This window comes from Callospermophilus lateralis, unplaced genomic scaffold (genome assembly GCF_048772815.1).
Source record: "Callospermophilus lateralis isolate mCalLat2 unplaced genomic scaffold, mCalLat2.hap1 Scaffold_43, whole genome shotgun sequence".
NCBI lineage: Eukaryota > Metazoa > Chordata > Mammalia > Rodentia > Sciuridae > Callospermophilus > Callospermophilus lateralis.
The window spans coordinates 13,525,871-13,549,639 of record NW_027514380.1 but is presented as its reverse complement, the minus strand read 5'-3'; the positions used below and the strand labels follow the sequence as shown (position 1 = coordinate 13,549,639).

General features: G+C 39.9%; 1 pseudogene; it reads right to left on the bottom strand.

Moving 5' to 3' along the window:
• LOC143389090 (axin interactor, dorsalization-associated protein-like) overlaps positions 1 to 21,509 on the bottom strand; it is a 58,923-nt pseudogene extending 37,414 nt beyond the window's left edge.
• Positions 21,510 to 23,769: the final 2,260 nt, after the last annotated feature.

Sequence of the window (23,769 nt, the reverse complement as noted above, 5' to 3'; positions counted from 1 at the left end):
CCCCTCCGCACCCAGGGGAGAGGGCACTCCGCTGTCCAGGAGGGAGGCCCCTCTATCCTAGCTGTCAGGGGAGCTCCCCAGTGGACCAGGGCAGAGGTGCACTCCCTCCTCTAACCCTAACCCTAACCCTCCTGGGGGAGGCCCCTGGAAACTGTATGTCAGATTGGGGAGGTGAGCTCCCCCCGACAACGCGCACCCAGGGCAGAGGGCATTCACCCTCCGCAGGGGAGGCCCCAACAATCTTGGTGTCAGGATGGGGTGGAGCTCCTGCCCCTCACCCCTCACCTAGGGGAGAGGGCACTTCCCCCTCTAGGTGGGAGGCCCCTCCGACCTGGGTGTGTTGGGGGGTGGGAGCTCCAACTCCGCACCCAGTGGAGAGGGCATTCCCCCCTCAGGTGATGCCCCACTGACCTGGGTGAGGGTGTGTGGGGGAGCTCCCCCTCCACACCCTGGCAAGAGGGCTCTCTGGACTCCAGGAGGGAGGCCCCTCTAACCTCGGTGTGAGTGGGGGATCTCCCCCCTCCTCACCCAGGGGAGAGGGCACTACCTCCTCCAGAGGCAAGGCCCCTCTAACCTGGTTGTGAAGGAGGGAGATCCACCCCTCCACACCTGGGGGAGAGGGCACTCCCCCCCTCCATCCTGGGTGTTGGGGTGGTGAGAGGAGCTCCCACCTCCCATCCCTCACCTAGGGAAGAGGGTACTCCCCAGTCTAGGGAGGAGGCCCCTCCGACCTGGGTGTCCTGGGGGTGGGAGCTCCACCTCCGCATGCAGGTAGAGGGCATTTCCCCCTCTGGGGAGGATGCCCCACTAACCTGGGTGTGTGTAGGGGAGCTACCCCTCTGCACCCAGGGGAGAGGGCTCTCCGGACTCCAGGGGAAGGCCCCTCTAACCTGTGTGTTGGGGAGGAGCTCCCCCCTCCACATCCAGGGGAGAGGGCACTCTCCCCTCCAGGGGCAAGGGCTATCTAACTTAGGTGTGTGGGGGGGAGATCCCCCCTCTGCACCCAGGATAGAGGGCACTCCCCCCTCCAGGGGCTAGGCCCCTCTAACCTGGGTTTCCAGGGGAGCTCCCCAGCGCACCCAGCATAGAGAGCACTGCCCCCTCCAGGGAAGCGTCTTCTCTAATCTGGGTGTCAGGAATAGCTCTCCAGCATACCCAGGGTGAGGGGCACACCAAACTCTATTGAAGAAGCCCCTCTAACCTGGGTGCCAGGGGGAGTTCCCCAGCGCACCCAGGGCACAGGGGCACTTCCCTTTCCAGGGGGGAGTCGCCTCTAACCTGGGTGTTGGGGGGAGCTCCCTTGTGCACCCAGGGCAGAGGGGCACTCCCCACTCTAACCCTAAATTTAACCCTCCTGGGGGAAGTCCCCTGGAAGCTGGGTGTTGGATTGGGGGGCGGTGAGCTCCCCCTCCACCCCTCACCCAGGGCAGAGGGCTCTCCTCCCTCCCCAGGGGAGGCTTCACCAACCTGGGTGTCGGGGTAGGGGGGAGCTCCCACCCCCACTCTGCACCTAGGGGAGAGGGCACTCCCCCCTGGTGGGGGAGGCCCCTCCGACCTGGGTGTGAGGGGGGTGGGAGCTCCACCTCAGCACCCAGGAGAGAGGGCATTCCCTCCTGGGGGGGAGGCCCCTCTAACCTCAGTTGGGGGGGCTCCCCCCACACCTATGGGAGAGGGCACTCCCCCCTCTGGGGGGATTCCCCACTAACCTGGGTGTGTGGGGGGAACTCCCCTCCACACCCACGGAAGAGGGCTCTCCCAACTAAAGGGGGAGGCCTCTCTAACCTGGGTGTGTGGGGGTGAAGCTCCCCCTCCGCACCCAGGGGAGGGGGCATTCCCTCCTGGGGGGGAGGCCCCTCTAACCTCAGTTTGGGGGGCTCCCCCCACACCCATGGGAGAGGGCACTCCCCCCTCTGGGGGGATTCCCCACTAACCTGGGTGTGTGGGGGGAGCTCCCCTCCACACCCACGGAAGAGGGTCTCCCAACTAAAGGGGGAGGCCTCTCTAACCTTGGTGTGTGGGGGTGAAGCTCCCCCTCCGCACCCAGGGGAAGGGGCACTCCCCCCTCCAGAGGGGAGGCCCCTCTAACCTGAGTGTCGGGGGGAGCTCCCCCCTCCGCACCCAGTGGAGAGGGCACTCCCCCCTCCAGATGTGAGGCCCCTCTAACCTGGGTGTTGGGGGTGAGATCCCCACCTCCACACCCAGGGGAGAGGGCACTCCCGCCTTTGGGGGAGGACCCTCCAAGCTGGGTGTCCAGGTCGGGGTAGCTCCTGCCACCCACCCTGCACCTAGGGGATAGGGCACTCCCCCTTCCAGGAGGGAGGCCCCTCTGACCTTGGTGTCCTGGTGGTGGGAGCTCCACCTCCACACCCAGGTAGAGGGCATTCCAGCCTCGGAAGGGAATGCCCCACTTACCTGGGTGTGTGGGGGGGGAGCTCTCCCTCCGCACCCAGTGGAGAGGGCTGTCCTGACTCCAAGGGGAAGGCTCCTCTAACCTGGGTGTTGTGGGGGTAGCTCACACCCCTCTGCACCCAGGGGACAGGGCTCTCCCCGCTCCAGGGGGGAGGCCCCTCTAATCTGAATGTGTGTGTTGGAGAGATCCCCTCTCCGCACCCAGGATAGATGGCACTCCCTCTTCCAGGGGTGAGGCCCCTCCAACCTGGGTGTCCTGGGAGCTCCCCAGCGCATCCAGTGCAGAGGGGCACTGCCCCCTCCAGGGGGGAGGTTCCTCTAACCTGAGTGTTGGGGGGAGCTCCCCAGCGCACCCAGGGCAGAGGGGCACTCCCTTCTCCAGGAGGGATGCCCCCTCTAACCTGAGTGTAGAGGGGAGCTCCCCAGTGCACCCAGGCCAGAGGGGCACCCCCCTCCAGGGATGTGGCCTCTCTAACCTGGGTGTCAGGGGGAGCTCCCCAGCATACCCAGGGCATTTCCAAACTCATGAGAGTAGCATTACCTTGATATTAATGAGGCAATAGCAAAATGGAAATTATAGAGCTCTCTCTCATGATCAAAAGAGACTTATTCCAGATACACAACATGGCTTAATATTTGGAAATCATTCAATGTAACATAATTCAATGTTTTATATATTTATACATATTTTAGTTTTAAATAAAAGAGAAAATCTTTTTTTAATTTTTTTATTATTATTAGTTGTTCAAAACACTACAAAGCTCTTGACATATCATATTTCATACATTTGATTCAAGCATCAACAAATTTCTACAAACCATGATTTCTACAAGCATAACTGAATCAGGTGGACATATGCAATTAAAATATATCAATCTTTAAATTTTTTTTATAGATGGACACAATGCCTTTATTTTATGTATTTACTTGTGTGATGCTAAGCATCAAAACCAGTGCCTCACACGTGCAGGTGAGCACTGTACCACTGAGCCACAACCTCAGCCCTTAAATAGATCAATTTTAGGCAAGGAAATAGAAGACACCATCAAAAGCCTATCAACCAAGAAAAGCCCCAAAGCAGATAGATTATCAACTGAGTTCCACCAGACATGCAAGAAGAACTAATACCAATATTCCTCAAATTATTCTATGAAATAGAAAAGGAGGAAACCCTTCTGAACTCATTCTATGAGGCTGTTATCACTCTGACACCAATTCCAGACAAAGACACATCAAGGAAAAAACTTAAGACCAATACCCCTGATGAACATAGACACAAAAATTCTCAATAAATTCCTGACAAATTGTATACAAAAAACACACTAAAATACAGTGCACCATGACCACGTGGTATTCATCCCAGGGATGAAAGTTTGATTCAACATATGGAAATCAATAAATCTAATACATCACATCAATAGACTTAAAGACAAGAATCATACAATTTTCTCTATAGATGCTGAAAAATATAGACTCATTTCATGTTCAAAACAATAGAAAAACTAGGAATACTAGGATTATACTTAAACATTGTAAAAGCTGTCTACACTAAGCCCAATGCCAGCATCACTATAAATGGAGAAAAATTGGAAGCATTCCTCTAAAAACTGGAACTAGTCAGGAATGCCCTCTTTCACCACTTCTATTCAACATAATCATTGAAATTGTAGCCAGAGAAATCAGGTAAGCAAAAGAAATTAAATGGACTCACAAGGAGAAGAAGAATTCAAACTATCACTATTTGCTGATGACATTTATAAGACCCCAAAAAAATTCCCCAGAAAACTTCTAGAACTAATAAATGAATTCAGCAAAGTATCAGAATACAAAATCAACACCCATGAATCAAATGCATTCCTATATATCAGCGATGAATCCACTGAAAAAGAAATTATGTAAACGATTCCATTCACAATAGCCTCAAAAATTAAATATCTGGAAAAAATCTAATAAAAAGGTAAAAAAAACCTCTACAATTAAAAGTACAGAACCTACATAAAGATATTGAAGAAAACCTCTGAAGATGGAAAGATGCTCCTCAATAGGCAAAAATGTACCCAAAAGAAAGAAATCACCAGTATATGATTTATCAACATTATATATCCTCTGATATAATTCATTGAGAAGGGCACCATAATCACTATTATGTTATTTTCAGCAGAAACAAATATACTCAATGTAGTCACAATAAAAAACATAGAAACAAAAATGAGTGACACAGTCCAAAATATCTGAGCAGGACATTTTAACATAGCAAGGTCATAAAAGAAAAGAAAAGGAGCCATAGTTGTGGCTCAGTTGTAGAATGCTTGACTAGTATGCATGAGGCACTGGGTTTGATCCCTGGCACCACATAAAAAAAATATAAACAAACAAAATAAGAATATTGTGTCCATCTACAACTAAAAAATTTTTTTAAAAAAGGAAAAACTTTTAGTGCTTCAACTAAAAGACTTTCATTGTTTCAAATTTTCACAGATTTGAGGAGGCTTCAGAAACATGACTATTAAATGTAATGTGGAATTTTGAAACATAAATTGGACATTAGATAAAAAACAAGTGCAATAAAACAAGTCATTAAGTTAAAATGATTGTAACAGTATTAATTTCTTGATTTTTACATTATTTGTTAATATTAGGGCAAGTTCAGTGCAGGATATATGTGAACCTTCTACTGGTTTTACAATTTTGCTGTAAATCTAAAATTCACTCAAAATGAAAAATAAATTAAAGATATTAGTGATACATTAGAATTCCTTTTGACATGATTACAAATGCATGGGGTATGATTTGCTCTAGTTCCGTACTAAATTCTTACCCACATCCTCTCCTCCTCCTGCTCCTTTTCCTTTAATGATTTTTCTGCTAGTTACTTACATTTATTTTTTTTTAATTACTGTCTTGTGGATACACATATGGATATACACTGTATTATTGTGGATATACACTGTACTATATTAATATTAGACTTTTGAATGAAAATGTAATAGCTTTCAAAATAAAAAATATATATTTTCCTATGGAATTGCTGTTTCACAAAGCTTTAATATGACAACCTTTAGTGATACGCTAAGTAGAAAGTGATATGAATTTAAAGTCTTGAGATAAAAAAAGAAAGTCAGAAAATGGGCAAGTAGAGACATAATATATCTATTATAAATAGTTAGATGCTTTAAAAACAAATTACAACTTAAAATTAGTCAAACATTTTCAAATTCATTTTCTTCAATGAAAATCAGAGCAGATTCAGTTTGTGATAAATGTCTAATTACATCTACATTCTATCTTATTTTTAAGCCTATAAAATAATCTCAAGTAATGTAGCATTAAGTGAATCACAGGGGAAAAGAGAACTTATAAAAAAGTAAAAAGAATTTTTGTTTAAGATTTTTTTACACCATAACTTTAATTAATTAATTTATTTATATAGGGCACTGAGTATTGAACCCAGGGCCTCATGTATACTAGGCAAGCATTCTATAACTAAGCCATAACCCCAACCCATATTAGGAATTTTCTGATATGGAAAAGCACTCAAAAATTATTAATCATAACACATACTAAAATCAAAAGCAATAATTCAAATTCTCTTACCAATTTCAGCAGGTCTGATTTTGTTCCCTCAAATTCTAAGTTTTCTGAGTCTTGACAGTTTCTTATGTTCTCTTCTACATTAGTTATATGATTAAAGTGAAGGTAGAGAGTGGTGAGATAATCTAACCTATACACCATTGAAGGAATTTCTCTCAGTTTATTATGCTGTAAATCAAGCAACTGCAGCTTCTTCATGTTATCAAGAGAGTCAGGCAGACTGGTAAGCTAATTTTTACTTAGAGACAGTATTATGAGATTTACTAGACAGCCCACTACTTCTGGGAGGGACTGGAGTTTGTTATTGTATATGTAAAGTTCTGTTAATTGAGTCAAGTGTTTGATTGATGCTGGCAATATGTGTATAGACCTCTTGGATAAGTCCAAACACATTGAATTCTCTTCCAGGCATATATTGCTCTTTAGTCACTTCTGCATTCCTGGATTTTTTTCCTAGTCCCATGTGCAGGACTTGGCCACTCAATCATATTGTCAACTGAAAAAGCCATCCCTAGTTGGGCAACATTGGAGACTTTTTGTCTGTCTTTGTCATCTTTCCCTTTGGTTTTAGATTCTTTTTCATGGCTTTCTGTCCCCAAATCTCCAAAGGCCTTTGCCACATTTTCTCTTTCCTTGACTGATGGTACTTTGGGCTCTTTGTTTTTAGAGTGTTTTATTTCCCTAAACTATTAACTCATGGTGACTTAAACTTGGAAAACACCACAAACTTTTACATTATTTGCTAGCAATCAAATTCAAAGATGAACAGACACCTTACACAACACCTGTCTGTCACATGTTGGATCTAAAAGCACTATTACCATTTCTGAAAACTCATTCCAACTGGTAAAATGGTGCTGGTCAATCAATGATTCATTAGAATTTCTGAAATATAACAGAGAATATTAAATTACCTTCTGTTAAAATTTACATTAAGTAAATAGACTCAGAAAAACAATCTTAAAGTGAAGGTTGCTGTGGAGAGCAGTGACAGAGAATGGGAGAGCTCTCTCTGAGATTGGGGTCTCTGATGACCTCATGGCTGTGGCATACCTGTTACCTGGGAATGTTTCTGTGCAAAGGTGCCAGAGTCCCAATGTCTATACACTGCATGAAGAGACTCTGTCCTAGAGACTTACCAGCCTCAATCTTGATCTCAGACACACAGCTACTGGGAACAGAGGAACTCTCTTGCTAGAAAACCACAATGTTTCACCAGTCTGCTGCACCTGGACCTGTGAAGCTAACAGTAACTTCAGACAATGGACTTTCATGAGAACTACACAAAGCTCCTAACATTGCACACTGCAATTCTGGAATGCAACTGTGAATAGTTGCATGATGTTGCTAGCCATATAAAGATATGAGTACAAAGAAAGATGCTGATGAGGCATATATAAATAAAGATTGCTGGAAGATTTCTTTAGACCTGCTTCTCCATCAGAGAGCAGCATTCCACCTGACCCCTGAGTGATCTTCAAAAACATTTGTCTGTGTGTGAGTTTTATTTTTCTTATCCTTCTTTGCCCCTTGCTGAAACCTGCTACTTTGGACACAATGGTCATGGAATTTTGACACCATCCTATTACTTGATACACTATTTACCAAACCCTTTATTATGTAAAATCCAATAAAAATTAATAGATTAGGCCCTCCCTTCAAGAAATTTGGAATCTAATAGAGGATTTGTAAATTAATATGCATATTAATTTTATATGGATATATATATAAAAACAGCACTATGAGATATATATATATATATATATATATATATATATATATATATATATATATATATATATATATAAATAAAACATTACTATGACAAAGAAGCACAGAAGTATTTTTAGGTAACTAGTTTTTTTTTATCTTGTAAAAGAAAAAAAAAACATTTAAAAAATTTAAAAATGAACAGCATATATTCACAGCCTATATTCTTAACCAGCACCCTAAAATTGCTCTATCTGCAACTAACTATAGCTTTAGAAAACAGGAAGGAGAGGGTCATTATAATTAAAAATACTTGTATGAAGATGTGAATTTGGTGTTAACATACCTTATATACAAACAGAGATTTGATAAATGGTGGTATAAAGGTGAATTAAGAATTGTATGCAAAAAAAAAAAAAAAAGAGAAAATAGGAAGGGTTTCAAAGTTGATAAAAGAATGGACCAGAAGTGTGACAAAAGAACAAAAGGAACAACATGATATGAATGGAAAAAAAAATAAATAGTTCAGGTAAAAGAGTATTAAAGTATGCACCTTAATAAGCACTCTAATTGATTCTCATACAGGTATATTGGAGGGCTCTCTCCTGACCAACCATGACAGAGCAATCTCCAATGATGTCTGTATTCTAGGAAACAGGAGAAAGACCAATAACAGGAAAATTACAAAGAGTTCACCGGTGAATAAAAGGTAAGTAAAACCTTTGTGAAGTGCATCAGTCCTTTCTAAGCATTTTTAAATTTAAAATAAATTATTCTTATTTTTAACTTTTTAACTCTAACTGATAAAACCACTTTGTTGGCATGCATCAAGACTCTGGGTTTGATCACAGGAATGGGGGCAAAAATATTGTAGGCTATGGCCCCTCTCCCACACAAGACTGCAGGTCAGGCTGTCAGAACAATCATGACAACTAACTAGGTAACATAGTATATTAATTCCTCTTAGGGTGAAACAAGCTATAGAACTTTTGAGACAATCATTATCAGTGGAAACAGCTGAGAGGATCTTAGGCTAACTGGTGCTTTATTAATGGTGTGGAGTTCAAACAAGGAGAGGTGGGTGGTACACCATGAAGGGAAACACTACGGGACTACAGACCATATGAGGTCTGGGAAGGAACACCAAGGCACTACAGACCATATGAGGACATCTGTGGATATATGCTGTTCATTTTAAATTTTTAAAATTTTTTTTCTTTTAAAGATAAAAAAAACTAGTTATCTAAATATACTTCTGTGCTTCATTGTCATAGTACTGTTTATACTGTTTATACAAGCGAAGTCATCAAACTTCCCTTCCCTCATCTTGTTATGAAAGCCTTGGATGAAAAGAACTTACTGGACCTTGTAGTCCCCTTGTAGTCATGGTATTAGTCCAAAAGATAATCTATGGTACCTTATTATTGTCAGTTTTTCTTCAGGATGGCTTTATAAAATTTATTGATAGCCTGAAATAATCAAAATTTACAGATATATAACAGGTAAGAGGAGAAAGAATAAATAGATTATATCTTCAAAGTCAATATTTCTGTCATTATGTAGAGAAAATATTTGGGTATCTTTAAAAATTTTAAATCTGTAACTATTATGCAGTTATTGATATGCAAGCATGTTAACCATTAATATAACCTATTAATATATGTAGCTATTTAAAACACGAATTAGTGCCTCATTTTGCTGAGGCTGACTTTGAATCCGTGATCCTCCTTCCTCAGCCTCCTGAGCTGCTGGGATTATAGGCCTGCACCCCTGTTCCCGACTGTGATTCTAATCATTTTGAATCACTTTCTAGTTCATTTCTTATATTTTCCTAGTCTGTAAAATGAGACAAGTAATAGCTGCTGCGTCAATTTCTCAGAAATGCTGATGTAAAGACACACTGATCACATAGTATACTCACCTTGAAATATATGGTTTGTGACCTCACATCTGATGTCACTGTGTTGGGAGCATTCATAAAGAAAATGTTTCTTTCATCCTCTATAGAGAGAAATGGAGGATTGTTTGAGTGGCAGGGGTTCTACTGAGCAGGAGTCAGGATAGTGACTTCCACCGGTTTAGTCTAGTATTCAAAGTGTTTTTCATCAGTCAGTAGTAATCCTATTTCAAACTTATTATTTGGGAAGCTGCTTGGTTATGTAGAGAATCCTTCTTTGAAGTTCTGGTGAGATGACAATATTCTCAAATTCATTGAGCTTCTGTTTCTTCATCTGTCACATGAGGGTAAAATCTACCTTGTCTACTTGACAGGATTCTTTTGAGGATTCAGCGAGGTCTTTCCATTCCTTTTATTCATTCAGTAAATATTCATGGTGTGCTTATCACTTATGCTGGAGAATGGGAATGTAATGTTCATCAAAGCAGACAGGTTCCACACCTTCCTATAGACTCCAGTTAAGTGTCATAGACAATGTATGTGAGGCACCTAAGATGGTGCCTGGCATGTTTTGTAAATGCCAGTATGCTGGGAGCCATCAGCCAAGTAGATATGACAATTTCCTTGCCAGCTACTGCCATGCTGTCTAGTGGAAGGACTCTTGAAAGGTGACCTTGCTCAAGGACCAGGGCGGATCCGTGTTTAGGGTGTCCCCGGTTTAGCATGATGCAGCCAATATGGAAAGCAGTATGGAGATTCCTGGGAAAGCTGGGAATGGAACCACCATTTGACCCAGCTATCGCCCTCCTCGGACTATTCCCTGAGGACCTTAAAAGCGCATGCTATAGGGATACTGCCACATCCATGTTCATAGCAGCACAATTCACAATAGCCAGACTGTGGAACCAACCTAGATGACCTTCAATAGATGAATGGATTAAAAAAATGTGGCATCTATACACAATGGAGTATTATGCAGCACTAAAAAATGACAAAATCATTGAATTTTCAGGGAAGTGGATGGCATTAGAGCAGATTATGCTAAGTGAAGCTAGCCAATCCTTAAAAAACAAATGCCAAATGTCTTCTTTGATTTAAGGAGAGCAACTAAGAACTGAACAGAGGGAAAGAGCATGAGGAAAATATTAACATTAAACTGAGACGAGTGATAGGAGGGAAAGGGAGAGAGAAGGGAAAGTGCATGGAAACGGAAGGACACCCTCATTTTTATACGAAATCACATATACAAGGTTGTGAGGGGAAAGGGGGGGAAGGGAGAGAATGGAACAACAACAGATGAGATAGAGAGGGAAGATGAGAGGGGAGGGGAGGGGGGATAGTAGGGGATAGGAAAGTCAGCAGAATACAACAGTCACTAATATGGTATTATGTAAACATTGTGAATGTGTAACTGATGTGATTCTGCAATCTGTATTTGGGGTAAAAATGGAAATGCATAACTCATTTGAATCAAATGTATGGAAGATGAAAAAATAAATAAAAAAAAATAGGAGATTAGGGTGTTCCCCCTTTAGAATAGGGCAGTTTAGCATAATAGGAGATTAGGGTGTTCCCCCTTTAGAATAGGGCGTATCCTGCTGCTGAGTTCCTCTTGAGTTCTTAGGGTCAGACAGTATATTTTGGGAGACAGAAGCCCAGGAGTAGTGGATTTGGGCAGAGGGTGGATTTGGGCAGAGAACGTGGATTTCCCCAGAACGTGTTTGTAGAGGGCCGGTGTGAGATCGGGAATAAATAATTGCTGTTTGAATCTACAAGCTGTGTGGAGGCTCGTGATACTGCTGCGAGACTGTGGCACCAGTAAACATTAGCTTTCTACCTGTGATGTTTAATTGTATGTGTCAACTTGACTGGGCTATGAAATACCCAGACATTTGGCTAAACATTATTTCTAGGAATGTTTGTGAGGGTGCTGCTGGATGAGATTAGCATTTGAAGCTGTGGGTTCAGTAAAGCAAAATGCCTTCCTCAGTGAGGTGGGACTGCTTCAATCTACTAAGGACGTGTATGGAAAGGCAGAAAAAGGAGGAATTCTCTTTCTTGACCTGCCTGCTTGAGATGGGAAATGGCCTTCTCCTGCCTTCAGACTAAAACTCACACCATATATGCTCTTGGCTCTAAGGCTCTTAGATTTGGACTTGAGTCTCCAGTTTACAGACAGCAGACTGTGGCACTAATAAGCTAACCCTTGAGGTAAGCATCCTCAGAATGACTCATGGGTATCCAACTCAGTGCCGTGGAATCAGGAAGCTGGATCTCAGTTGCAAACTGATTCCCTTACTCATCGGGTCATGTTGTTCATATTCTCAATCCTAAACTATTGCTACCCATACTGTAAAGAGTCATTCTTCTCCATATAATATGAAATGAGGTGCGGGGCGGGAGAGGGAGAGAGCGCTCTCATAGGTCATTCATTTTATCTTCCCTCAAGAGCTGGTAAATGTGTTTTTATGTCCAGAGAATAGAGGATTCAAAAGTTTACCAAAGTCCTGGGAACTTAAATTGAAGGCAGGGATAATATTGCTGTTCATCACTGTCTACTTATTTTATATTTTAAGAGTTCTATCTTCCTAGTAGAAGGGGTTGGTTTAATACAGTGTCCAGTGAATGTATTGATTGAATGTATGATGATAAATGTGGCCAACTTGCCTCCTAATCTTTCTCCAAATTTGCCTAGCTGAGGGTGAATGAAATTATTATTTATTATTTTTTTAGTTGTAGATGGGCACATTACCTTTATTTTATTTATTATTATGTGGTGTTGAGGATCGAACCCAGTGCCTCAAATGTGTGAGGCAAGCGCTCTGCCACTGAGCCACACTCACCACCCGAAATAATTTTTAGTACAGCCATGAAGGTCTTTTTTCTTTGCCTTGGTACTGTGATACCATATATTATTATTATTGTTATATATATATATATATATATATATATATATATATATATATATATATATAGTTGTCAATGGACCTTTGTTCATATGCAGTGCTGAGAATTGAACCCAGTGCCTCACACACAGTAGGCAAGTGCTCTACCACCATGCTACAATCCCAGCCCAATATTATTATTATTTTTCTTTTCAAAGAGTAAGAATTTGGGACCTGGGGATGTGGCTCAATATGGTAGTGTGCTTGCCTAGCTTGCCTGAGGAACTGGGTTTGATTCTCAGCACCACATAAAAATTAAAAAAAGATATTTTGTCCACCTAAAAAAAAAAACTAAAAAAATAAATATTAAAAAAGAGTAAGAATTTGTAGATTGGCATCAGGTGTAAGATATTTTCATATGTGACACTATATGCCTGAATATGAAGTTTTAACATTTCAGCTAGGAACAATTAAGTTAGGCCAGGATAATACATAAGGAAGGAAATGAAGAATACATACAGTGTTCACATGTCAAAAATGTGTCCACATTTTACCAGGGAAGATGGCTATAATACCTGATCTAGAAAAGGGAAGGACATTTATTAGCAAGGGAGAGAAAAGGATTCTAAGGGACTTTACATATTGCATGCAAAACCAAAGTGACCTGGGTGCATAGAAAGAATGAGTCTGTTTAACAAAGCAAGATAATTTTAGTTTTAAGACTCTATTCTCTAATATGCAATATTTCTAAAAAAATAGTTGTATTGAATGTAACATTTTTGTTGTACATCTCTCTTTGACTTGCTCAAGACAAATAAAATGCTGAAAAGTTTTTTGTTTTTTTTTTCCTGATGATCTAACAAAAAGTGTACTTCTGTCACATCCAGAGTGACTGATAGTGCTCAGGCCTATCCATTACTCCATTCAAATAATAGAGTTTGATTTCTTTTAAGGTCATTTGGGCTATAATGATGTTATTGTCTTTCCTGCTGTGCTGTAGTCTCATTTTCATGGAGGACTGGTAGAAGAGGTATTGGGCAGCACTCTTCACAGACATAATGCCACTGTCAGACCTCTTTGCCTGCAGTCCTGGATTTCCTTGCATACAACAGGAATTATAGTGGCATAAGAAACTTGAGTTTCACTATGGATTCAATGATTCAACAACAGAAATTATTCTTGAATATTATTTGTCTTCAAGTTAGAAAGTAGGATGAAAACATTTAACAGTTTGCATCTCAAGAATGCTTTGTGGTGCTTGAAATAACCAAATCATATATTTGAGACTGGAGGTATAGCTCAGTGGTAGAGATTTGCCTAGTATGTGCAAGACACTTGATTAGATCAACAGCAGAATAAATAAATAAAATCGTATACTAAGCAGAATGGTAGGATGAAAAGGCCTTTAGGTCAGAATTTAACTAAATTTCTGATGATTTGAAGTTCCATTAAATAGCAATTCCACATCTTAAACATTATAGACAAAAACATTCATTTGCATTTTAAATGAGGTCTCATTTTTCTGTAGTGGATATAGACTAATCTGAATTTCTGTCTTGTTGTTTTTATAAAAGGATATACATAACCTCATACTTTTCTCTCTATTTATATAATTTCCTATTATAGGCTTGACTTTATTAACTTCCAAAAGTCTTACATGTTTCAGGTTTTGCTTTGTAGTCTCATTTTCATAGAGGATTAGTAGAAAAATAGAGAGGAATTGGTAGCACTCATTCATGCAAAAAGTCTAAACTTTTTATTAAACTGAAATAGCTCAGGAAATTTTAGATTGTTGTTCTTTTGTAGAAATAATTGTACATGAGGAAGCCTCAAATGTTAATAGAACATAGGACTCCTGGTTTTGAAATCCAGCTCTATTGTTATGTTGTGTGACATGGGGTGAGGCATATTTCTCTGAGTCTCTGTTTGTACCATAGCATCTCTGATGTCATATTTCACTACATAAATATATGCAATCTTTCCTATGTCTGCAGGGAATTGGTTCCAGGACTTCCTATGGATACCAGAATCTGAGGATGCTCAGGTTCATTATGTAAAACAGCATAGTGTTTGCATGGAACCTTCACACATCCTCCTGTATGCTTTAAATTCTTTCCAGACCACTTATATCTAATACAATGTAAATGTCTTGTAAATAATTTTATACTGTATTTTTTTAGGGAATAATGACAAGAAGAAATCTGTACATGTTCAGTAAACACAATTCTTTTTTTTTTTTTTTTTTGCGGGGGAGTTACTATTTTTGATCTGAGATTCGTTGTGGCTGGAGAGATATAACCTGTCCTGAAATTTCGAGTCTACTTAGCAATGTCTGTTGTATACCTGATGCTGACCCTGCTCCCTTTGCTCCACAAACTTGGAGACCTCTGTGTTTTCTCAAAGCAAAGCATGTTGGCTTAATGTAAGTAATTAAACCCAGGACTTCTTTCCCTAAGAAATGCTGGATTTGGGTTTAATAGGTTTTCCCAAGCTTTTTTGTTTTTCAACATTTCAAATCTTCAGAAAAGTTTGCAGGCAAAGTATAATGGGGAGCTTGTATCTACCAATTGCTGACATTGTGCCACATTTGTTCTCTGTTTCTGTACTCCTTCCCTTGGTGTATATGTTTTGTTGAACCATTGGATAATTTATTGCAGGCATCCTGACACTTCATCCCTAAATACTGTAGCATATATTTCTTAAGAAAAAGGATATTCTTCTACATAGCCACAATACAACTACTCTGGAAATTTAACATTGATCCAATATTATTATCTGAAAATAAACTCTATATTAAAATTTTCACAATGGTTCCAATACAGTTCTTGTAGTTTTATTTTTTTGTTTACATTCCATGATATAACCAAGATTATCTGTTACATTCATTTTTCCTATCTTTTTACCCTCCCTTGAGTTACAATTTTCTAGTCTTTTTTTATTTGTTCACTTTTATAGCATTAGCATTTTTTTAAGAATTCGTGCCAGTTTTCAGTATGTCTCTCAAGTTGAATTTGCCTGGCTGTCTCTTAATGATTAGATTCAGGATAAATATTTTTGGAAAGAATGGGTCAGGGGCAGAACACATGCTTAACATGCACAATGCCCGGGGTACCATCTCCAGCATCATAAAATTTTTTGAAGGAATATCATATAGGTATTAATGTGTACTCAATGTGTCATATCCAAATTTATGTGATGTTGTAATTGGTACAATATATTGGGTCATTTGATTAAGGGAGAACTCACCAAATGTCTGCAATGTTAAAGTGCTATTTCTCCTTATAATTCATAAGAGATGTGAAGAGTGACACTTTGAGACTTTATTTGTCAAAGGTTCTGACATCCATTATCAATGATGATTGTAAGATTGCTATAGTTTGATTGCTTTCTACAAAAGTAATTGGGATAATCATTAGATCTCTTGCAATTATGGGCTGGACCACAGACAGACCTTGGAGTGTGTTTGTGTAATGGAGGTGCTAAAGCAAAGGGAGAAGATAAACTGACATGCTCTTTGTATTTTGAACAGTGTTAAATGGAGGGCTTAGGGTACCTAATGGGAAGAATCTAAGAAAAGTAAACATTTGTTATGTGTTGAACAGAACCAACACATTATAGTGTTTTCTGTCTTTGCAGATAAACCCAGAGCTTGAAAACAATGTGTTTATGCAATGCAAATAATGTATTAAAGTCTTTTTTTTAAATGGTGAGTTATAGTTTTCCTTCTTTATTTCAGTTCCCCTCCTCCATTGTATTTTTGGTTATAATTTCACTGTAATTCTAGTTGTAATTTTACAAAAATCAAATATTATTGATAGTAAACACAATTAGTAACCAATACTGTATCAGAAAGAAAAGTTTTCAAGAGACATTACTGATAGTGAATATTTTAAGTGATAAGGAACAGCAACAAATAATCCAAGTATACATCTATTTTTATCTTGGATAATTTGTTTTCTTTGTGTTTCTCTGATTTATCAGAGTTAATTTACACCAAAGCAAATTCTACCCCAATGGGTGAACCAGTTTTTAAGCAATAGGGAGAACTTAACAAGTGTTGAATAAAGAGAAAACATTCTGCAGAGAAGAGTAAAAGCAAATAATAATAGCAATAAACATGATGATGATAAAGAATGCTAATGAGCTTTGATAAAAGATCTTGTAAAGTTGAGGTAGTCTAATAATAGCACAGTAACCAGAACAGAGTGCATGGAAAGTGGATTGTGCAAATTACATTTTAAGTGGTGAGAATAACCTGGCATAGGAAACAAGGAAGAGAGATGTGAAATGATAGATGGCATGTAATCAATAAAGAAGTCTTGGCAAAGGCTTTTTTGCCTTGCAGAATTGCACTAACATATGTATTCTTTTTGCTATCTTCATGTTCCTCTGACTTATCAGATTACTTGAACCCAAAGCAGGGAGAACAGTGTTTTACTATGATGTCAGTATTTTAGGAAAAAGAGGCAGGAATTTGAGATGTAAGCTTTTTACAAATACAATGGTGTCATTGTTGCTGCTGTTGTGCTTTGAGGATAACTGTATGATTGTTAATTATTAAAACACAAATGGTAGATACTATTTTTTCTTAGAACAGGACTGATATGCCACTAAAACATGTATAATGGGGATTACAAGATCAACAAAGTGCAGGAATTTATAAAGGCTGAATTTTAAATGCAATATAGCCAAAACACAATGAGAAACCAGAATTGTCTCATGAATGAATATTATTATAGCCATGTTTATTAGCTTTATTTAAAACTATCTACAAGTTGAACAACCTTTTTGAGCCCTTTTTAGAAAACACTTTTGCAATTTGCTGGAGCAATGGATTCTTTTCTATTTTTCTTTGAGCTACAGTGGCTAATCTGATTTTGATGTTTTGGTGATTATGTCAATTAATGTGTGCTGAGACTAACTTCATTTGTTGAAATGGCTACCAGGTGAATATGTAATTAGAAGGCTGTCTCTTTAAGACCTTGCGTGCAATTTTCTAAGAGTAGCTGTAACATGGAAGAGGTTAAAATGTAAATAATTTCTGATTGGTGACAAAACTAGTATCTAGTTTATTTCTTAACAATTGAAATTAAATTATAATTTCTTGCTGGGCATGGTGGCATACATCTATTATTCTAGCTATTTGGGAGGCTGAGACAGTAGGATCACAAGTTGGAGGCCAGCCTTGGCAATTTAGCAAGAGCCTGTCTCAATATAAGAGTAAAAGGGTGCCAACGTAACTCTGAGTTCAATCCCCATGGTCTCAAGGAAAAAAGAAATATTTTTTTTAATCATTTCTCCTACCAATTAAAGATTCATTATAGGGTGACTCATCATTCCCACTCACCCAGGATGATTTTGATTTTAGTTATGAAATGTTCAGCATTCTGGGAAAACCATCAGTTATAAGCAAATGGGGACACTTGGTTACTACAATATACACACTTTACTCTTTAAAATGAAACATGATGCTTTATCTTATCACATTAAATTTAATATAAGAAGGACCAATTTAAAAATAAATTTCTGGGGCTGGAGTTGTGGCTCAGCAGAAAAGTGCTTGTCTAGCAAGTATGAGGCACTGTGTTCAATCCTCAGCACAACATAAAAATAAATAAAGAAAGATATTGTGCCCAACTACAAGTAAAAAATAAATACTTAAAAAATAGATAAATTTCCATTTATATTACGACTAAAACAAACCAAATTTACACATTCAGTTTTATTTCTTCTGCACTTTGTTCTGACAAATAATATACAATTTAACAACTGTAAAAATAATTGTAACCTGAAATCCCAGTGACTCCTGAGTCTGAAAAAGTAGGATTAGAAGTTCAAGAGTAGCCTCAGCAACATGAGGTTTAAATATAAATAGTGAGACTCGGTCTCAAAATAAAAATTTAAAAAAAGGGCTAGGGATGTAATTCAGTGGTAAAGCACCCTGGGTTCAATCCCCAGTACCAAAAAAAACTCCCAAACAAACAAAAAACAGAACAATTTTAATCAGAGGTATTTACAATTCTATTTATTAATTAACAAATACATAGTTTCACAAAATCATAGCTTTAATAAATTCATTAAATTCTAACATATTTTCATGTTATAAGTTACTTATTCTTCATTTTAGGGCATTTATGTTATTTCTTCAAGATTTTCCCCAAAATATAATGTTACAAATGTTTTTGTGTGCATAAATATTCATTTTGTATACATAAAATTCCTACTTCAAATTTGAACTTTCAGGAAAAATACAACATAGGATAGAACTGTGCTGATAACATATAAACATTTTTCTTTTCATTTAAAAAAATACTTTAATACATTTATTTGCATTGTATAAACCCATTGTTTTCAAGCTCTGGGTCTTATCTGCAAAGACAGAAAACAGTATAATGTGTTTGTTCTGTTCAACACATAACAAATGTTTACTTTTATTAGAATATATGTTTTATATATATCTATATATTTTTCTGATAGCTTATCAATTATCCTTCTATGTAACCATTTTATGATACTTCCTGGTAATATAAATCCATGCTAGGAGTGGGGCAATATATTTATCTGTATGTTTCAAACAACAAAGTATTTGCTTGTTTGTTTTGAAAGCCAGGATGATTTCATCATAGATAAAAATATTTCCTTTTTTTTTTTTTTGATCTTGCAAAACCATTAATAGCATTTGAAGAGAGAAGTGTGATCACTGGGTAGTCATAATTTCATAAAGATACATCTATTGTGTTCCAAAATTGACAGAGGCATTAAGGAACTCAGGAATACCACAAACTCATTTTTAAGGACCACCTTGCCCTCACTTTTCACACTGGAGTTTGAACCTATGGCTGCTCTACAACAGAGATACATCCCCAACCCCCTTTTTTTTCATTTTGAGATAGGGTCTTACCAAATTACACTGCCTCAGCCTCCAGAGTCACTAGGATTACAGGTGTGTGCCACCACACCTGCCTGGCTAAGGAGCACCTTTTAATACTAAGTCATGAGTTTACTTCCAACTTATTTTTAGAGTTTCTGAAGGAGAAGTGTGAAAATCTAGATTCAAGTCTTCATCTGTACTATAAACAATAGCAGCCTAAGTCTACAAAATATAAACTCAAATACAGAAAGGATAAGTTGAAAATCAGTTTACATTCATTTAGCATTCGGCATTGTCCACCCAGTCTTGAGTCATAGAATATATGTGTAATAACAAAATAAGAGAATAGTGTGACAAGTTCCATAACAGCAGTATAAACAGAGGGGACCGTGTCTCCTTAGGCACTGCACTATTTCTAACAAAAATTGTAAGCAATCTAAATTTCTATTGATGAGATAGAAATCAAATAATATGTTGTGGAATGTTCATGTGATGGAATTAGTAGGCAACAGTGAAAACAATGCCCAGAAACTGTATGTATCAACAGTTCTGACAAATAAAACATTGTAACAGCAAATTTTAAAAGAATACATATAGACTGATCATGTATGTAGATTAAAAAACATGCAAAAGGGGGCTGGGGATGTGGCTCAAGCGGTAGCGTGCTTGCCTGGCATGCGTGCAGCCCGGGTTCGATCCTCAGCACCACATACAGACAAAGATGTTGTGTCCTCCAAATACTAAAAAATAAATATTAAAATTCTTTCTCTCTCCCTCTTTCTCACTCTTTCTTTAAAAAAAACATGCAAAAGAATCCTATATATTGCTTAGGGATACTTCCATATGTATTAACAATATAGAGAAATAGATGGAATGGTAAGTGTGGGACTCAGAGTAATGATATACCCTGGAGAATGGGTAAAGAAGATTTAAGGGGTCTGGGATTGCAGAGATTGGACAGGACTCTAGATAGGTACATAAGAGGGGTCAGGTACTTTAGAAAGGTATATAGACAGTATTCTTCTGGTAGGTAGTTTTTTTTTATCAATTATCCTTCAACTTAATTATTTTGTAAATAATATAAGTCCTTTCAGAAATGGGAAAGTACATGATTTGTCATTATATTACTTCAAAATAGTTAGCAATACATTGAAATATACATAAGCCCATAAATTAAAGTGCCACATAAGTAGAAAAAGGGTGATAATTCTAAATGGAAATAGTAAGAATAAGCTTTCTGGATGAGTTGGCTTTAATAGGTGAATGGAAATTTATTAAGAATGAATGGCAGTAAAGGAGATTCTGGACTGATGGATCAGCATGGGCAAAGGTATGGAGGTGTTCTGGAAAGAGCTAGCTTAGGATGCACTGAAAAATACATTTTGAAATAAAGGAGTTTGAGAGGCAACAGGAATTAGACCATGAAAGGCCTTGAACATGGCAGAAACACAAACTAATTACTAAGTTTTGTGAATAGGGGGCTTGTAACTGGATCTGAACTATATTATTTTTTTTACTTATTATTATTGTTATTTGTGTGTGTGTATATATATATATATATGTTGCTCGGAACTGAACTAGGGCATGTCCGCAGTATCTAGTATATTTTGTATGTAATTCCAGAGGGTGGATACTTTCTTCAACCAGGATGTATCTTAGGTGCATCTGTTTTAGATCTATATTGCTCTTTCAAAATAAATATAAAAGTCATAATTCATCAGGAGTCATCTATCAAATCCATTAAAAATTGACACTTGGGTTTACAATCAGTTAAAAAATACCTTGATCTCTCATTGGTTGCTTTAAAGAGTCATTTGAAGTTTTTTCATATGACCTTCCATCAATTTTCACACTTGATCAAGTCACATGAAATTTTGAATTGAAAACATTTCCTGAGAAGAAATAAAGACACAATATTTTAAAACATAAGACTCATTAAAATTTTCAGAATCACTTTTTTGCATGGGCATCATTTGGTCACCAGAAGGTATCTTTCATCAGCTTCATATGGCAGAGACTGAAGAATATGTTTGCAGGAGCACTTGGGGGCCTCGCCTGAAGCTTGCTCCCTCTGGGGTGCCTGAACACGCCCTGGCCCGGAGCTACCGGCGGCATCCCCGCCCAGAGCATCCTCCTCCGACCCCATGGGTCGCCCAGGGGAAACGCCCTGGGGCTCCGCCCGCCCCTGGGCAGCAGCACCCGCCTCTCCTCCCCCTTGCCCCCTGCCACTCGTCCCCCCCCCCCCCCCCCCCCCCCCCCCCCCGCGCGCGGCGCCCCGCTACCCCCAGTGCGCAGGCCCCGCTGCCCAAGCGCGCACGTCCTGGGCTTGCAAGCGCTGCCGGCCCCTAGACGCCCACGTGATCCTGTTGGCCGCTACCCTGCCCCTGCTGCGGCTGTTTGCGCGGCTTGGACCTCTTGCTGCCGGGCAGTGAGTTTCCTGCGTGAGCAGCGACGGGGGTGTTCTCCGGCTCCTGGGCGGGGGAAGTTCCGTGCTCCCCCTTTGCCGAGATCTTTGCGGGGCCCACCGGCAGGTGGGGGCGGTGAGCGTCTGCCAGGGGCGGAGGGACGCTGTGCAGCGGAAGGGAGAGCTCTGTGTCGATTTTTTTGTGCTGCCACGGCCGGAGCCTCTGGCGCTGAGGCGCCGAGAGCGGGACCCCGTCGTGGCAGAGCCATGGATGGCCTGGCTTGGGCCCATGGACTCCGCAAAAAGCGGTGGTCGGGGTCGCAGCGAGACCGGGAGAGGCGCTCCCGGGGCGGTCTGGGCGCCAGCGGGTGGGCGGAGGCGGGGCTGGCCGGACGGGCGCCCTTGCTTGCCTTGTCGTCGGGCTCCCACAAGGAAGACAATGGGAAGCCCCTGTCCTCCAACCGGTCCGGCCCAGACCCCCGCGGAGGAAGCGGTGCAAGTCCACCTTGGCCGAAGAGGATATCATCCATGGATTTGACATGAGCTTTGTCACTTTTGAAGCGGTGGAGGTAAGCGCCCCCTCCCCCATCTGCCTTTATGCGCGGCCCCCTTGGCGGCTCCAGGCCTCCCCCGCTGGCCTCCCCCGCCTCGCTGGGCGCTGTCTGTTGGTCTGTCTGGCCCTCTGAAAACATTTTCCTTGTGTGTCTATACCACAGTTTTGTTTACCCATTCATTCTTTATTTTACATGTGAGGTGCTTCTGCATCTTGGCTATTGTATATGTAGTGTTGCTATGAACATGGATGTGCAAGTCTCTTTGCAATCCTCTTTTCTGTTTTCTGTGTGTGTATGTACATACCTAGATATCTATATATGTGTATATATATGTGTGTGTATATATATACACACATACACACACACACACGGAAGTAAAATTGCTAGATCACATGAAAAGTCTGTTTTTACTTTCAAGGAACTGTTTTCCATAAATAACTAGATTTTAAAGATATATGTTTAAGGTCATCTTGTTGGCCCTTGATCTCTAGATTGTTTTGAATTGACCCTGGGTAAGTACTCTCAGTCACCTGCTGTAGCATACCTTGAACTTGAACACACTCCCACCACTGTCCATTGCTCACTGAGGCCCAGTCCCAAATAACAGATTCTCAGGATCCATGACTGGCCAGAGAAGTAAGTTGAATCTTAGCAGGCTTGAGCTTAAATATTTCTTAATTGTCCAGATCTTTCAGTGCCCCACTTGGAGATTACTGTCATCACTGTGTCTCATCAGTTCTATTGTAATTATACTAGACAGTTTTTTTTAAATCAGACTTTATATTCCTTTATGTAGGTACCACGTTTTAGTACAATACTCCATTGGCAATTTTCTAGTGAATGTTTGGTTTATCAGACAAGTGATTGATGGAAAGGTATATGGTAGAATTAGTGTCTTTAATCTTGACCATGGCCCCAGATGGCTGTTTGACCACATCTAAGCTACTAGCCCTCTTCTTGTCATGTCAGTTTATGAGCTGAAAGAAAGAATGAGCATAGATTAAAGAACATTTAGCACTTACCTTGTGCTAGGTATTTGCTAAGCACTTACATTAGCTGATTCTGCTTTACAGTAGTGCAGTAGAATACATTTCACTTTTGTAGGCAATGAAAGATAGAGAAGGGAGACAGTCTGCTCAGCTCAAAGAGGTAGACTAGGCACAGGATGTATATTTCTTTTCCATGAGGCCAGAAAACTCATGTTATAGTTATAGCCAGGAACTTGGATAGTTTCAACACCACCAGGAATGAACTATAAGCTGTAAGGTTTAGAAGAATGAATAGGAAGATCTTGAGGTGGGGTACTGAGACCCTGTATAAAAGAACCACATTTTAATTAGTAACAAATGGAGGGAGTGATCAGTGCAAGTTGAACAGTGGAGAAGGTTATATGCTATTGGAAAGTGTTTGAGAGAGATAGTCGCCCTGATTTGGAAGAAGGGGAGTTG